We start from the raw sequence: 17,000 nt of genomic DNA, 5'->3' as shown, positions 1-17,000 counted from the left end.
TGACCTGAGTCTTTCTTGGGCCCCTAGTGTGTGCGGTATTTTCCCAAAGCTCTGATGTTGGCTTACCTTCAGATATTGTCTTATCCTGCTCCTGCCTCTTTCAGGGTCCCAGACACCTGGGGTGGAACGTTCCACCTGGACTCACAGAAGCTCACCTCTGACTTCACAAACATGACTTCCATAAGGCTATATTAGTTAGTCCTTGAGAAAAAGGATTTTACAGTACATGAGGTTTACGCCCAGTATGGACCTTAAGCTCTTCTTTGGATCATTTCACAAAAAAGTTTCCTTACTCAGAAATATTACTGTCCAACCTCTGTCACTTGGCTATGCATTCTCACTTCTTCAATGAGCAGGGTTTCACATCTCATCCTGAACAAGATTTTTTATATATGTATGTTTTTGGTTGAATTAGCCACAGTGATTGGCACACACATGTTATTTTTCTTGTAAAGTAATTAACACAGAATGTACTGGGTTCTGAGAACAAAAGTGTGAGGCAGTCACACCCAAGGAATGGAGTTGGAGTCCATGGGACATAATTACCCTGATCATGACCCTGTCCTCAAGCAGCTGCCTGAAGTTGCTAATGCAGAATAAGAAGATGGCATTTGAAGAGAGAATACTTTTTTGCATTTCCTTATTTTGCTGAGGAAGCAGAAGGGGACGCAGAATGCTGAGACCAACCTAACATCTCACATCAGACACCACATCCAGACCGAATCCAAGTGCGAAATCACTCAATTCTGATTCGAGTCTGCAGGTCTTTTCATGGTGTCCTAGAAGCATGTTGAGCTTTCAAAAAAAATCAGTTACTCTTTTTATACTTTATTTATTTATAAAACAGACAATTCCTGTCCTGTCCACTTCACAGATTTGCTGTGAAAATATCAAATGAGCTAGCAACCTATGTGATCATATTTCATAAACTTATATATCCATATTCACACATACGTGATATTATTTATTTATGTGTAGTTAATATAAGCAGTAGAGTAGTCGTTTTTGTTTTTTAGTAATGCTGAAATCACCCTCCTTTTGTCAATATTACTTCAATATGGAAACCATTGTTCACGGAAGGATTATGTGTTTTACAAAAATCCCGCTGGGAAAAATGAAAATGGTGTCATCACTTTTATTTTTTTTTAATTTGCTCGGAACCAGTTTTGTGATGTCAGCATATACATGTGCGTACTAGATTTTTTTCCCTTTGAAGTGATAATGCACAGAAACTGTCTCAGGTAAAGGAGTATATCCTTGTTTTAGTCTTGGAATCCTGTTTATAATGTGATAATGAGGGGGGGTTAACCACTGCCTCTGTCCTGTAAATCTGGGACGTTGGTTCAATTCCTCAGCCCCTCTGAGGTTCACCGTCCACACAGTGATGCATGGCCAGTAACACCAGTGTTCTCGGTTTGGAAGGAATGTATGGAATAGCACAGGTACGGACTGAAGAAAGGGTACAGCATTTGTCACTGTTATTTCCTGGTGTTTCCCAGGCAGTCACCTGTGCTCCCGTCTCTCTGGGGAATCATGAGAGAGGCCCCACGTCCTCCTGTGCTTGTTGCCCTTTCTAACCAAACCGGCACCCACTGTCTCACAGGGTTTGGCCGTGTTGGGAGGGAAGAAGCTATGCCTTGGCTCGTCCCTGCTCCTGGAGAACCCCTATTTGTCTCATTCTGCATCAGCGTGCCAGCAATAGGGCTCAAGTCACATGTTTTTCACATTGAAAATATTATCAGCTCCAAAAGAGTATCAGAGAAGACAAATGTTGGGACTTGCTCTTACATAATTTTGCACCTCTACGGTGATCGAAGAGACAATTTCCGTCATGCAAAATTTATGTTCTAGCGGCTTTCCAGCTATTACAATGCTGTTCAAGGGTAAAGTAAATATCAAGTAAAAAATAGAACTAGGTGGTCTTTTAAAATATATTCTCTTAACTAAATCACTCCTTCCTTTCACAGGGATGGCCCAAGCAAGCAAAAGCCCCTTAATGACATAGGATCGGGGGATGACATCATCCCTCAGCCAGCGCGGCATGACACGTGCTCACCTGGGTGAGCATCTCACACCTGGGGTAATTGGGACTGTAATTCTTAGCCCACCTGCCTAAAGTTTATTACATTACCTTCTAAACTTGGTTATTATTTCCTGTAACTTCATTCCTGTCAACCCAGCAGGTGCACACGAGACCCATGCTCATTATCAATAGCATCAAGGCTAATAGACTTGACCGGGAGCAGAGAGAGGCCCTTACCCCAGCCCCGAGTTTCACGGAGATGTGGGCATCAGGAGGGTTGTGAGCAGTGCACTGTGGAGACACAGAAGAGTGTGTTTCCTCATCCCCGCGTGAGTCAGGAAGGAGCTTGGAGGAGAGGACGCCGTCAGGCGTTGAAGGTTGAGGATAAAATTCTAAGTGTCGGAAAAACTGGGAAAAGGACAGTTGATTCCCAACGAGGGCCTAGAATGCACAGAAACAGAGTGAAGAATTCCAGGGTCCTTCAGGAGAGAGTAGCTTTCTGTGCCTAGGACAGAGTTTTTGTTTTGCTTGTTTGTTTTGTTTTGTTGTGGTTTTTTTGAGACTGGGTCGGGGAGGGAGCTTGCGGATGCAGGAAAAAAGAGAAAAGAGGAAAGACGTGCAGCATGTCAGGCTGTGGAAGACCACTACACAGTTTCCATCTGAGCACATGGGTGACGGAGAAAGCAATGTTAGAGGGTGCTTTACAGTATTAATTTTATTTTGAGGTCAGTTCTCCTGAGAAAGATTTTCTTTGATTTTTAGAATCTGCTCATGTTTGCTGATCTAAATTGATCTACACATTTCTGGGAATTTATTGAACAGTTTCCAGACAACGGGTTTAAGTGGGGCTGAGATCCATTGGTGAAAAAAATCTCATAGTAAGTTATAATCCTTTGAAATACCATCTTGAGTTTACATATTTTTGTCTTCCAAGTTATTCAAAGCACTTCACATATATTATTGCATTTTTCTTCATGTTTTTGAGACATAATTACGTACATGTATTACCATGCTTATTTTATAAATATTGACATCTGACATATTGGTTACAGAATCTGCTTAAGAGAACATGGCATCAAAACTGTCATCAAACCACACATTATTATCAGTCATTTTGCATGTAAGTCACCATGTAAATAAAAACGTTGTAAGGATTTCTCTCTAATTGATTGCATACATTGAATATTTTTACATTGACTTTACAGTTTTTAAACAAATTGTACCAGCACATTGTACAAATTTCCAGCACTTTATAAAATACATATAAAAATTTTAAAAATCCAATTATTCATAAACCTCTAAAATAGTGACATTAAATTGAAAATACTAAAATTACTTTGTGACATGAATACTCCATCCTGTAAAAACAAGTGACTTAGAGTAATCCATCCCTTTATTAAATAAAAGAGTAGGTATCAGGCGTGGGTGGCATGCGTGGGGACACTGAGTCTCACACTGAGGCCCCGCCACAGTTGGCGCTGAACAGCTAGGTCCACAAAATGCCTGGTTCATGTGGCATTAGCCAGCCTTCCTCATGTGCGACCCCAGAACAGATGGTGGGCACACGAGCAGAATGGCCGGGGTGGCAGCCTGTGGCCGTGGAAGGGCTGTGTCCATCACACAGGGCAGAAAGGGACCGGCAAAGGCTTGGGCCCCTGGACGCCGGTGCTGACTCCTTTGGCCTCTGGCGCTGTGTGGTGAGCTAGATTTCTAGATACACAGGTTGTTTCATTAAGTCGCCGAGATGTGAAGGTGAGTTTGTCACAGCAGCGGGCATCCCTTACCCTGACTAACAGGACCCCTTTCTGAACCCCTTGGCATTTGCCTTTGTGCAGCACAAATATTCATGATTCCTCGTCAGCAAAAGGATGTCACAGGTCTGGAGCCTTGCTCGAGACAGAGAACTTGATGTATTCCAAAGGGACACATGATCGCTTCTTTGTTCCTTTTTCACAAGACGGTAATTAGCCCCTGAGGAATAGCAGCATAAAGTGGCTTGTAGCTTAGCTTAACAGTGCTTCGGCTCTTCGCGTTGGCAGAGCACTGATTAATTTTTTCATTAGTCCCATGACTTCCTTATTGAAATGTATATTACCAGATAGTAACTACCGATCAACAGCAAGCTTCTACTCACTTAGATGGAGGGTCAGCAGGCCTGGGAGTTAAGACAAAGCTGCTTAGCAAGCCGTGCAAGGCTGTCATGACCAGTTTCTACCTCGTCACTGGGTCGTCTCTGGCTTTCCGTTCGCACTTCAACGACCTCCATGCCATCACATTGTACACGTCCCATTTTCCCATCCCCATGCCTCCACCTAGACTGTGGCTTCTTCTGGAGTGACTTTCCCACATGTGTGATCTTTACATAACTCTTACATGAAGGAGTGATGGGTGTAAGTCATGGGCTCAGAATAACTGCTCAATGAATATTACTTATTATTTTGCTGTCATTTCATGTAATCAAGATGTAGTAAAAACCTTACAACCGGACTTTCTATCATTATGGGATGCTTCTCTTGGAAGCATATTAAGAATCATATTTACTGTTAATATTTTAAAGTCATATCAAGTTACTCTATATAATTCATGGCATAGTGTCAAAAAATAAAGAGAGAAAAAGAGAGAGCATTGGTTCCAGAAAAATCTCTTCCAAGTCTCAGTTATGTGACTTTAACATAACTTACCATCTCTGAGGCTGTTTTTTTTTGTTGCAGGATTATCTTCAATGAGACTAAATGCCTAAGGGAATGGCCCAAACAGCAGGTACATAATCAATACGCATGTTCCATCTCCTCTCTCTCTTTTTTTGATGAAAACACCTCAGTTAATGTCACTCTGCTGACAAGCGTTCCTTGGTTTGCTATTGCCCACAGAATATGCATAAAATCATCAGTCCAGCTGAATTTTCCCTGTTCCCACTAAATGCTCTACACCCCATTCCCTACACTGCACTCACGCAACCACTCTTTACTGATATCCCAATACCCTCTTTGCTGCCCTCACTGAAGCCATGTCACTTACTAATTCCCACATCTGCAAAGTTCCAACATAATCTCTTCTTCCTGATACGACCCAAGAGTTACCTCTGCAGATTCATTCCTTGCCACCACTCCCTAAAACAATTACTTGAATGCATTTTTTTTTTCTACTGAATGGAGCAATGCATTTAATGAACCTCACTGTTCAGGTATCATATTAATTTAAATATGCATCTGGACTTTCAGACACAAAGAAATGAGAAGGCTAGGTCTCAGTCGTGTTCAGTGTCAAACCAGGGCTTGCCTGTATGTCGCAGGAGACCGCTGAATGTTGCCGAGTGAGCAATGAGGGACAGCAATGGAAGCCACGCTGTTGTTTCATGTTGGTTCAGTTTTCCTTTGATGGGCCTAGCTGTTGAGAACACAGTTTAAATGTGAATTTTGCCTGAAAAACAAATAGTTTAGTGCAGAGCAATTCTTCTTCACCTCAGTCCTTCATGAAGCTTCCCCAACCTAAGATGGCTTCCTCCATAAGCAATTTCACATCAAAACCCATGCAGGAGGGTGAGGACAACCCTGGGAGTTGGGGGTCCCACCCCAGAGGGAAGCTAAGCAGGGAATGCTGACCTATGTAAACATCTACCCCCTTTAGTATTATTATTATTATTATTATTATTATTATTATTACTATTATTATTATTTGAGGAAATGTCCCCAAGGTAGTTCAGATCCCCTGGATTATTTCTTTGAAACACTGTCTGCTTTACCTCTGCTGTTTACTTTTATTATTTTATCCCCATTTTATACATTGAAGATCAGATTGTAGCAATAATCAGGAAATCTGTTTATTTGGGCCTGGAGGCAATATTCTGAATATATGTTCTTCTCTAGTAGACCCTAACCATATAGGTTTTTCCTAGAACTGGTTTTATTAGATTTCTTGGAAGAAAGCAGGAAAGATTTGCTGAATTACATCTCTAACTCGTGATCAGACAGAGAACAATCATGGGCACGGTGAGATGATGCCTGCATGCAGACACCTTGTTTAGTGTCTTTTCTGAGACTGATAGATACAGTCTGTGTGGTTTTTAACAGATATCTGAAACGACAATTTTTATTCACACGGAAAAATCTTTGAATATTTTAGCCATTTGTTTTTTATCTCTAAAATAATAATAAATATTAACAGTGCATTCATATTCACAAATGTCCCTCACGTGCATGAAAACATCGATCTTCTGTGACAACCTGGTGAAGGAGGGTCTCACCACGTTATTTTCAAGACTTACAAAGATTCAGAAGTGTTAAGTGACTTCTCCCAAATTATGACAAAGGATGCACTAATGCAGACCCCAAGTTTATGACTCTTAACCCATGTTCTTTTCACAACACAGTCCAAAAAGTAGCCTTGTTAGGGGTCAGAAGAAGTATGCTGCCTTGTACCCCACTGTCCCAAGGCCCTTTCCAAAAATTTGGTCCAATAATAAAAGAGATAGACTTCTGTTTATGAGTTAATTGTGTAGGTGGGGTCTCTGTCTTTTTAACACAGTCTGTTCATAATCTATTATTGTACAATTATTGGTATTACCTAGACTTGAAGATGCTCTTATCATTCTCCAACACCGATGAAAACTCCAAACTTCTCACCGTGTCTTTAATAATGGACTGTAACCTTCCTTGGACTGGCTGTGCCATCTCCAGTTCTGCTTCCCACCCCACTTCTCTCAAACAGTAGACAGATTGCAGCCACCCAAAGCTCTTGTGGTACAGGCCCTGGGCTTTTATGTCTTTTCTCCTCATCAAGAGAAGCATAGAACAGGAGAACTGAAGCTGACATACGTTGGGGTATTTGAATTCCTGGGACCCCTCCACCAGTCAGGGGGAAGAAAAAGGTGTAAAGAAGAAAAGGGCCAGGGGTCCACAGCAACTTTCTTACTAGGGGGATTTCAGAAACTTCCCTTTTATCTCAATTACCAAAATAATTGAGCATACCCAGCTGCAAGGGAGTCTGGGAAATGTCTTTAATCCTAGTGTCTATGTGCCTGCTTTCTGTCATGAAAGAAAAACTTAAAAATGCATACTGGAAAATTGCAGCCAGTCTCTTTACTCACCCCTGGGGAGGTTGGCACAGAGTAGGGATGCATTCATACTCTAATTTAAGACTGAGGATTCTGCCAGCAACATGGAAAGGGGATTGGAGGCTATATGACCATGGAAAGAGAATAGTGAATCAGATGGGAGAGAGGTTAAGGAGACAGAAGACATGGGGCTTGGTGACCCACTAGGTATACACGGTGAAAAACAGGGAGGCATGTGGAAGTACATTTTTAGGGGAGTGAAATTCAGGATGCTAAAGTCAGAGACTGGTCCCATAGCTCCTGTCCCTCCCTGCCTCTTATGCTCCTCACGTTTCCATGCATCCACTTATAGGTTATTCTCCCCATTCAAAATGGCAGTATTTTCTGTTCATTCAAGATGTTACACCTATGCAAGGGGTTTTCAGATTAGAAATTCTGCCAGGGAACAGATGAATTAATTCATATGGAAGTGGCAGTGTCTGATGACACCTTCTTGGTACCCTTCTTACGACAAACAGTGCTTTAGCTAAACACATGACAGTCTGATGATAGCTTGGCAGGTGTCCTGGGGACATCAGTGTCCCCATGTCTCATTACAGCACAGATTACTTGTTTTGACCCACTGCTCCTTGTTCTTACCTTCGCAGGTTTCTGACCCCTTCAACTCCAAATGGTTCGTGGATCTGAATGTCGAAACTTCTAGAAGAAGACATAAGAAAAAGTCTTCACATGTTAAGGTAGGCAAAGGTTTCATAGACAGATAACAAAACATACTGACCATAAAGGAAAGGTGTGATTTACTTCTGTCAAAACTCATCAAATTGCTCATATAAAAAAATAGTATATTTTGTTGTAGGTAAATTTTATCTCAATAACGTTTGCTGAAAAAGAGGACAGTAATACCATTACTGTTTCATAGAGGTTCACAAAATGTTTCCATATGTATTGAAAAGGTTGAGAATGATTCTTCTTTTTTTTTTTTTTTTTTTGGAAATCTCTTAAAGAGTAAGTAAAAAAAATCTACCGTTAGGATCATTCCTCATTGGGGCCCCCACTGAGTCCTGTCTGTACCCTGGTGTCACGTTTATTGTATTATTGCTTTCCATATCTTCCCCAAGCATGTAATAGCCGTCATCCCCAATAGCTGTCACCTTACATATAGTTTATTTCTGTATCCCAAGCATGTAATACAATGACTGTTCACAGTAAGTGCTAAATATATGCTGAATGGGTGGACTGTAAAGAATAAGCATTCAAATAATGGAATTGCATAATTTGGAGGAATTTTAACAGTGCAGACGAGTCTCTTGTATTCGTGCAATTTCAAGTAGGTGGATGAATTTGGCTTAAAGGAGATGCCATTTATGAAAAAGAGGCAAAGAAAAAGGATAGAGGAAGAAACATGAGCTTCAGTAAAAAATTAGTTGTTGTGACTTTGGTTTCCATAGTTTCAGGATCACAAATATATGTTCACTGTGTAGGCATGGAAGACTGGGATAGGGAATAGAAACTGGCATTTCTTCGCATTGAAAGTGTACACATGACTGGTTGTACATGATAATAGAAAAAAATAGGAGACTAATAGAACATGAGAATTATTTCTATTTGTCACTTGGATTGAAATCCAAGAATTTTGTGATCTCTCCCTATCAGTAAATCAGGGACATTTATCGAAGGCCTGCTGTGTGGGGAACACTCTAGGACCTACTGTAAATTGATTCATTTACATATTTATCAGAAATTGAGAGTATCATGCCCTTTTCTGTTAGTAAGACAAATGATTTAATTCACCACCACATGGTACTCCTACTTCAAACTCTGCATACGGGAAGTCAGTTTGTGTTTATTAAATAAATATTCTGTACTGGAACAGAATATGAAAGAACAAGAAATTTTTTTTACCTAAATGGTCTGTAAGTTAAATGTTCATGAAACAACTGGAGAAAATATAATAAAATATACAGTTGGGTTTCTGAGTTGTTTGACACACATAAATGCTTTTGATATTTTGAGAATGACAAAGGCTACTGTAGGCAGGGGCTTGTCAGAAGGACTCGTGGAAGAGGAGAGAAACTGAACTAACCGTTGTTATGCTCCTGCTATGTGCCAGGCATTATGCTGGACACTTTGTGTACATTATTAATTGAATTGTTAATCTAATAATTAAAATTATCTTATGAGGTGAATGTGCTACTTTTACAGGAAATAAAACTGTAAAGATTCAGAGAGGTTTAAATAAATGTTCTATCGTTATTTAGCTATAAGGAACAGTATTAGGCATTGAATGCTTGTTCTTTCTTTGGTGAGTATTTTCCATTCATTGACTAAATAACTACTGGCTTGAAAAAATAAGACCTCAGAAAATAAGACCTTGAGGACAAAACTTTTTTTTTTTTTTTAAATTGGCAAGGAGAGAAACTATAATAATGGCTGGGTTTCAACAGTTGAAAATGAGATTCATATGACAATGGAGTCTATTGAAAGGGCCAGGTTTCCTCAGATTGGATGTGATAAGCTTTAGGAAACTAGAAATTCTTAATCTAAGGGGATGATAAAGTGAGCGGCCAAAGCAATCAGAATCCGTTGAGTCAGCACCAATGGATTGTTTCTCTATATCACTGAGCGGAAATAAAACTCTTTAAGCCATCAGCGAAGTGTCCCCACCATAAGTTACATACGCCTAATTGGAAAAGCCCATCTGTGTCATTGGTTTATGGTTCTTCCTACAGCTTCCTGATAATAGGAGTTTCACTTTCTCTTTTCCTGGAATGAAGGGTTCATCTTTGATGGGAAAGATCCAGAGGAATTTTGACTCCCAGTTTCAATAGCCCCAAACAGGCAATCAATCATTGTTGGTAAAAGTGTAGCTGCCTTCACAATGGGGCGTTCCGCAGTCACCCCCGGTGGGGAACTCGGCCTTCTCAGGTGGGACAGGACGGTTCAGACAGCACAGTGCTCAGCAGGTGAGCACAGCGCCAGGCCCAGCTGCCATCCTGCAGGAGACTGAGGCCAGGCACCAATACGTGCCCAGACAGCCAGCTGTCCATTAGCCAATGAAACTTCAAGCTACTGCCAGAACTTGCTGTCACAAACTCTTCGTGGGAAACGATGCTAGACAAGGGGATACGGCCCCGCAGCACAACCCATGAGTGGACAGAACAAGTTAATATTGATGTGACTCCATCCTCCAGGGACCAATAACTTCTCCCTGTGGCGTAGGCAGCCAGGAGAAGCCATCTTTGCCACGTGTCTGCATCCTCAGGTCATCGGAGCAGTTTCTGGGTGGGTTGGCAAGGCAGAGCCCTAGCTGTAAGATCCTGGGTGGCAGCCAGGTCACTGAAACTGCACCTCCTCGCTCTGGCACTAGAGTCACATTGACGATGGGAGGAGACAGAAGCAGCTTCTGCAGAGAAAATGAAACTAGGCACATCTGATAGCAAAGAGGGGAAGAGGGCAGAGGGGCACGGGGTAGAGAGCAGGGAGGCAGCGGTGACTTCTGGGAGGCTCCCTCAGTGGAAGGACTTTCTGCCTTCATGGGGCTCAGGGATCTCGGACTAAAATGTGCTTCCTGGAGTGACTGCATTCTCCTGGGGGCCAGGAAAGCAGAGGGAGGGCTCTTGTCCCCCCCCCCCCATACAAACGGATGCTAAAGGCCTCCCATTGGCCTCTGGGAATGGAAAATACACCGAGGATGAGCTGTGCAGTGGCTCTGGTCCCTTCAGACCACCGTCTCCTTCTCTGTCCCCAGCTCTCCCTCTTCTACACGTCAAAGGTCCTTCCCCATGAAGGTCCCTTCTCCTTTTCTCTTGCCCACTCACATTTCCCGAATTTTCTCATCAACTCCCATTCTTCAGCTCTGGTCAATGTCTCTCACATCTATAATTTCAGTCTTTTGTTTTTCTTTTGTATTTTATTTGGACATATTTTGAACAACAACAACAAAATGGTTGCTAGAATAGCACAAAAAGTTCTGGGATACTCTTTACTCAGATGTTAGTATTTTACCACATCAGCTTTTTGTTTTAGTCTCTCTCTCTCTCTCTTTCTCTCTCTCACACACACATACACACACACACACACACACACACACACACATATATACACAACCAGTTACATATTTTTTCTGAACCATTTGAAGCTAAGTTGCAGACAAGTACCTCTAATACTTGAGTGTGTGAATTTTCCAAAATAAAGAATTATTTTTATAAATCCCATGTAATTATCAATATCAGGGAATTAGACACAAAATAGACACAAATCTATTATGTAATCAACAGACCTTATTCGGATTTCCCCCACTGAAGACCACAGGCCAGTCATTTTGCACAACGACTCCCATTGTGGGTTTGTCCAGCGTTCCTTGCTCACTCAGGAGTTCCGTATTCCAGCAGGAGTACAGGAAGGAGACGCTGAGCCTTTCCTTCTGCAGGCTAGCGGAGGCACATGCTGGCCATCAAGCTCCTCACAGGCAGTGACATCTTCCTGTGACTGTCAGCGTCAGACCCAGGGCCCAGCGGACAGATGCAAAGCGGGATCTCGAACCCCATGCCCTCCAAGTGACATTCTTCAATAACCCAATGAAAGGGAGGCTCTCATTCCTAAACTGCTATGATCTACGATTGTAACATATTTCATCTCTTTTATAGCACTCAGCACAACCCGAAATTCTCCATTTATTCATCACGCAGTGGGAAGCATCATGTCTGACTGAGTGCTGAGCCCAAAGTGTCTAAAACAGGTATCATACTCACCAGGTGCTCGGGTGGATGCCCCCGGCCACCCGCCCAGGTGGCCACACACCCAGGCCAGCTCTCACTTCCTCCTCCGCACACCCCACACCCTATCAGCACAGGTTCACCATCATTCTGGGACCAAGACATGACACTAGACTCCATCCTGAGTATTAAGTTATTCTGTGGCCTGGAGAGATACTTCTCCTGGAACAGCTTGGCAAGGCCCCACTTACTGTCCAAGGTATAGTGCAAATGTCACTTGCTCTCTGAAGGCGCCCTGACTCCATCCACCAGGGAGAACCAATTTCCCTCCTCTGTGGCCCTGTCACTGCGGATACATAATGGCAGGTTGGCTGGCAGCACCAGGCACACCGTTTAAAAGCTACATGTCTTCTGAGTTCCTTAAGATCAGACTTATTTTAGATCTCCAACTTCAGGAAAAACATAGTAAACGATCATTTTTTTTTCTTCTTCTATTTCAGGTTTTTGTCTACTGAAATCTTCCACCCAGAAAATCATCAAGCACCCATCCAGTTTTAATGTGTAGTCTTCACAACAGCCAGACCAACTACCGACTTTTAGCACTTGAGTGAATGAAAGACCCAGCTCTGCCCCCCACAGTGCCTGCTCCACTACCTGGTCTCAACAGGAAGTTCCAAGTTGGTCATTTGGGGGCTTAAGATTTCAAACATGGCCCCTGAGCAACACTTATGGTGAAGTGCTCTTAATTTTGAGCAGAAGTACTAATGGATGAAATAACATATTTGACTTTTGGCAGGAACTGAAGACCTTGATCTCAAAGCAAAATCGAAGGAAATGTGCCGGAGGAGGGCTGCACTGTCTGAGAAAAAATAATAATAATAAAAAAAGGAAACATCAAGGAACACCGTGAAGTCGGCCTCGGGACAAACTGAGACACATACACATACCCATGGAAGGTCACCCCAAGTCTTCCAAGGATGAAAACACAGTCAAAAGAAATCAAGGAGGATACAGAGGAAAAGGTGAATATTTATCGAGCGCTTTGGCTCCGTGGACCTGGTCATGGCCTCATCGCCTTTGTCGATGATGGAGCGTTTGTTTCTAGGGTAGAGCCCGTGTGTGCTGGTGACGTGGTGGGTGTTCACGCATGTTTATACGCATTGCCACAGGGACCAGCCAGGGGTGAGATGTCTGATGGAGGAGATGGCATGACTGATGCTTGACTACATTTACCGATAAGGTAAAGGTGACCCCAGTGGACTGAAAACCTCCAGATCTGCTACGAACTCCGAGCAATTCGCCCATAGACGACACAACTTTTCTCAGTGGCCCTTTTCACAATGTGGGCCTACGTGTAGGAGCGTGTTTGAATTATATCTCCTACTCATGCCTTGATCATCGGACTCTAATTTTCCTAGTCTCCTTTCCCTGCAGGCTAAGGAGGCTTTCCTTTTTTATAGGAGTTGTGGAAAGGAGTGAACCTGTTGGTGTATGAGAGTGTAATCTGTCAGTTATGTGTGAGTGGAAAAAACAGGGAGAGGTCATGGCCACGTCACAGGGGACATCAGACAGGCAACGTGCTACAAGGACCCCAAACAGGTCATGTAACCAGAGGAGCAAGACCATGGCAAGATAATTCCTTTTATAAAAGAATATTCATGATAATAAAAAGATGCAAAAACTTCATTTTTAACATTGACTTTTTCCTTGCTTTTTGCTACATAGTTTTATTTCTTTGCATCCTGAGCTGACTATGTAATCCTTTATAATTTCTGTCCTTTGTCTCTCACCATCTCTCTTCCTCTTTCATTCCTTCTCTCTCAGCCTATGATGAAAGAGTTCCTGCATTAATATATGTCCATGTGTAAAACTCCTAGAAATATGCAGCTAGGTTTCTACAGCTATTTGTAATGAATGACATTTCTCAGTTTGTGTAAGACCAAGATTTCTTACAAAATATTTTATTTTAAATCAGCATGATTGGTTTTTGCTTTAGGTGATATGTGAAAATAAGGGCCCAGTTTCTCTTTAGAGGAGGTTTCCTGCATAAGGGAACCCCCCAAACCCGTGCCCTGACTCATCTCGGGACGTCTCCTTCCTCCAAGTGTTTACTATTGAAAACAACTGAAGATTGGTATTGTCTTGCAAGATTGTGCCATAAACTTTCTAGACCATTCTTGGTGTAATGACTACATGTCTCCTCTAGATACTATATGGAATATGAGATCTGGAATTTATCTGCAGCTAGGAAAACATGGCAGTAAAAAGCATCATTGGGACAACTGACAAAATATGATTATAGATTGTGAGTTAGATAGTAGTTTTGCCTTGTTAGAATTACCTGATAAGGATAATTGTGCAGTGATTTTTGTGAGAGAACATTCTTATTAGGAAAAACAGACTGAAGTATTTAGAGGTAAAGAGACATGTTGTTTTCAACTTATTACCAAATGGTTCAGGGGGAAAACAAAACTATAAATACACATACACACACACACACACACACACACACACACACAATTTTAGAATGCAGTGGGCAAAATGTAAACAGTAGGTGCATCTAGTTAATGGGTGTGAGATTTTTATACTATTATTGCAACTCTTCTGTAAATTAAAATTATATCTAAACAAAAACCAAAATTTTAAAAAAGAACATGCTCAAGGAGAGTCTTCTTATTTTTTTGTTTATTAACATTTTTCATTTTTTCCTAGCTATGCCTCCTTCTTTTTTAAATTCAATGTATAAATTGAATACAAATGTAAATAAAACTCTATAAAGATGGCGTTTTTTGTGGGTTTATATTCAGTCCCTCAAAGGTTGCATTTAAAAATAATATCCCCTTTATGAACAGCACTGCTTTCCAGAGAGTTCAATAAATGTATTTAGGGGAAAATAAAAGAACAGGAAAAAGTAGCAGCTTGTTGTGCTTAAGAATATGCTTTGATCTTGTCTTTTGCATCCATCCCACCCTCCCTGTGTTGGGTGAAAACTACCTGACTTTGGAGTGGAGGCTGTTTAGAATCACAAAGGATAAGCAGACTGGCTCACCACTGTCTTGACTCTGCAGGTCTTTCTCTGGTAAATCTCCCAGAAGCCTGCTCACAATAAAATGAAATTTCAGCAATCCTCCCCTGTGCAAAAGAAATATTATCTTGTTCCAATTACTACAGCTCTAATAAAATTGTAGGTTCCGTGTTTAAAATATGTTTATTAAGCAGAAAAACACCCCAACGTGACCATTTTCCTCTTGCAGGAAATGCTGGGATCAGGGTTTGCTATGCATGAAATTACAACATTCACGTTCAACATGCAGGATTGCTATCGTCTCTTTTCTTTTTTTTAAATTGGCCATTAGCGTTTCGGGGTGGGGTCAGGTCCTGCAAGAGAAATGGCTGAAACCTGCCGTCGGAACGCGTGTTCCTGAGGCCAGAGGCACCGTCCCTGCCGGTGTCAGGCCGCTCACAGAAGCCGCTTCCCTCTCGCAGTTCACACTCGCCTCCCAGATGCAACGGCCCCATCAGGCCACTCGGTGATTAGCTTCAGGCTTTGCATAAATTGCACCGATCTGTGTTATGTTCAGAAAAATAAGTCAGCACACTTGCAGCATCGGTCACACGAAAATACATCCTCTCCCAGGCCTGCTAATCTCTTCCTTTTGCTGCTTCTCGCTTTACTGTTTGTCTTCGAGTCTTAAATAACATCTCATAAGCAGCGACTGCAGTGGAAGCTGTTAGAGGCGGTGGGGGGAAGGGGCGTTTGAACATGGAGGTCTGGGGTTTCCTTTCTTGCCCCACCCCCTCCTTTCCTTTCTTTCCTTTTTTCCCCAAGAAATCTACCTTCCCTGCTCAAATTCCAAGTCATCAGAAAGCTCCGTGAACGCTTGCCCTCCTTGCAGACCCTTCTCATTTCAAAGGGAGACCATCTTACTGAAAGTTTATTCAGGTGGCAGGAATCAAACCAGCCCCCGGTGCAAAGGGGGCTGCAGACTGCAGCCGCTGCCTCTCGGTGCCTCCGTCCTGCAGGAGCAGAACAAAACCCCAGAGAAACAGGCCGCCAGTAATCTGCAGGCCTTGGCCAGAAACGGGGGGACGGCAGGCTGCCCTCTCATTACAGCCTTGGTCTCGAGGTCGGAATTAGCCCCTTCGGGTAAGGAGCTGTCAATTAGCGAAACTCCAGCCAATGCCGGCTGAGCGTGAGTCTCATCTCCTAGCAACCCCCGCGTTCAGGGCGCAGCCCTCGGCTCTGCCCGCAGCTCGAGAGGCATCTCAAGACAGTGAAATAACCTTTTCAATTTGAGCGGATGCAGAAAGCGTTCTGCTTCCTCCGTCCTCCATGGCTCCTGGGTGACATTTGACTGGAAGTGGGTTTGAATCTGGAAAGAATTAAGAATTTCTTGTTTTCCAGCTGCAGATGTTTCAAAGTGAAGATTTAATAGAAGTATCTCGCCCAACAATCAGAAAATCTAAATTCAATCTGAGGCTGGATACCTTTGGCTTCCAGATAGGAGTCTGTCATGTTTATGCATAAGCGGCCGCATTCATCCCGCCCATGGCCCATTTTCTGCTTAGGAGGAATCTGCCCGCCGTTGAGAGGGGAGGGGCGGGGCGGGGGTTACCAGGGGAACTCTGCATCCCCTCTATCTAGCATGGCAGGCCATATAGAAAGCCGACAAGCATAAATCCTATTAAGAAAAGAGCGGGGTTGTGCACCATTGATGTAGAGAGCGTCACAGAATTTACTACTAGGATATAGACCTGGTGCAAAAAGAAAAATCTTATACATCCCTTCCAGTCGTCTATTCATTCGATTTGGGAATCGTGTTGTTGATTTTTCTAATCTCAAGCAGAGTGAAGATGACAAAATACCGGGAGGTTACTAGGGGGTGGGGAGAAAAGCCAACCTTTGATGTTCCATTGGCACCTACGATAACAAAGGGATATCTCAGAAATGTGGAAATAGCGGGTGCAAAATACCCAGCCTGCTGCAGAGTATAAATTAGGCACTGCTCCTGGAGTTAAAGATACGGCTTAACAAAGCTCTTTCGTAGGATAACGGCCGCCTGCACCACTGGTGCAAACCCAGAGCACTGGCCATTTGTAGGGAAGCTCCTGGCTGGACTCCCCTCGCCGTCACTTCCAGAGAGCAGCACCACTCCTGCTGGTGTGAAATTGCGGCATCGTTTGTGATACCATAGTCACAATTTCATCT

The 17,000-nt window shown here is 42.7% G+C and overlaps 1 long non-coding RNA gene across 1 annotated transcript in view; it reads left to right on the top strand.

Moving 5' to 3' along the window:
* Positions 1 to 14,574, top strand: part of LOC141571494 (uncharacterized) — a 338,814-nt gene extending 324,240 nt beyond the window's left edge. Inside the window, exons 3-4 of the long non-coding RNA XR_012496234.1 lie at positions 7,724 to 7,813; positions 12,292 to 14,574. This is a non-coding gene — a long non-coding RNA (uncharacterized LOC141571494). The remainder of the gene's footprint in view (positions 1 to 7,723; positions 7,814 to 12,291) is intronic.
* The last annotated feature ends 2,426 nt before the right edge of the window (positions 14,575 to 17,000 follow it).

This window comes from Rhinolophus sinicus, linkage group LG05 (assembly GCF_036562045.2).
Source record: "Rhinolophus sinicus isolate RSC01 linkage group LG05, ASM3656204v1, whole genome shotgun sequence".
NCBI lineage: Eukaryota > Metazoa > Chordata > Mammalia > Chiroptera > Rhinolophidae > Rhinolophus > Rhinolophus sinicus.
This window is presented reverse-complemented; position numbering and strand designations above follow the sequence as displayed.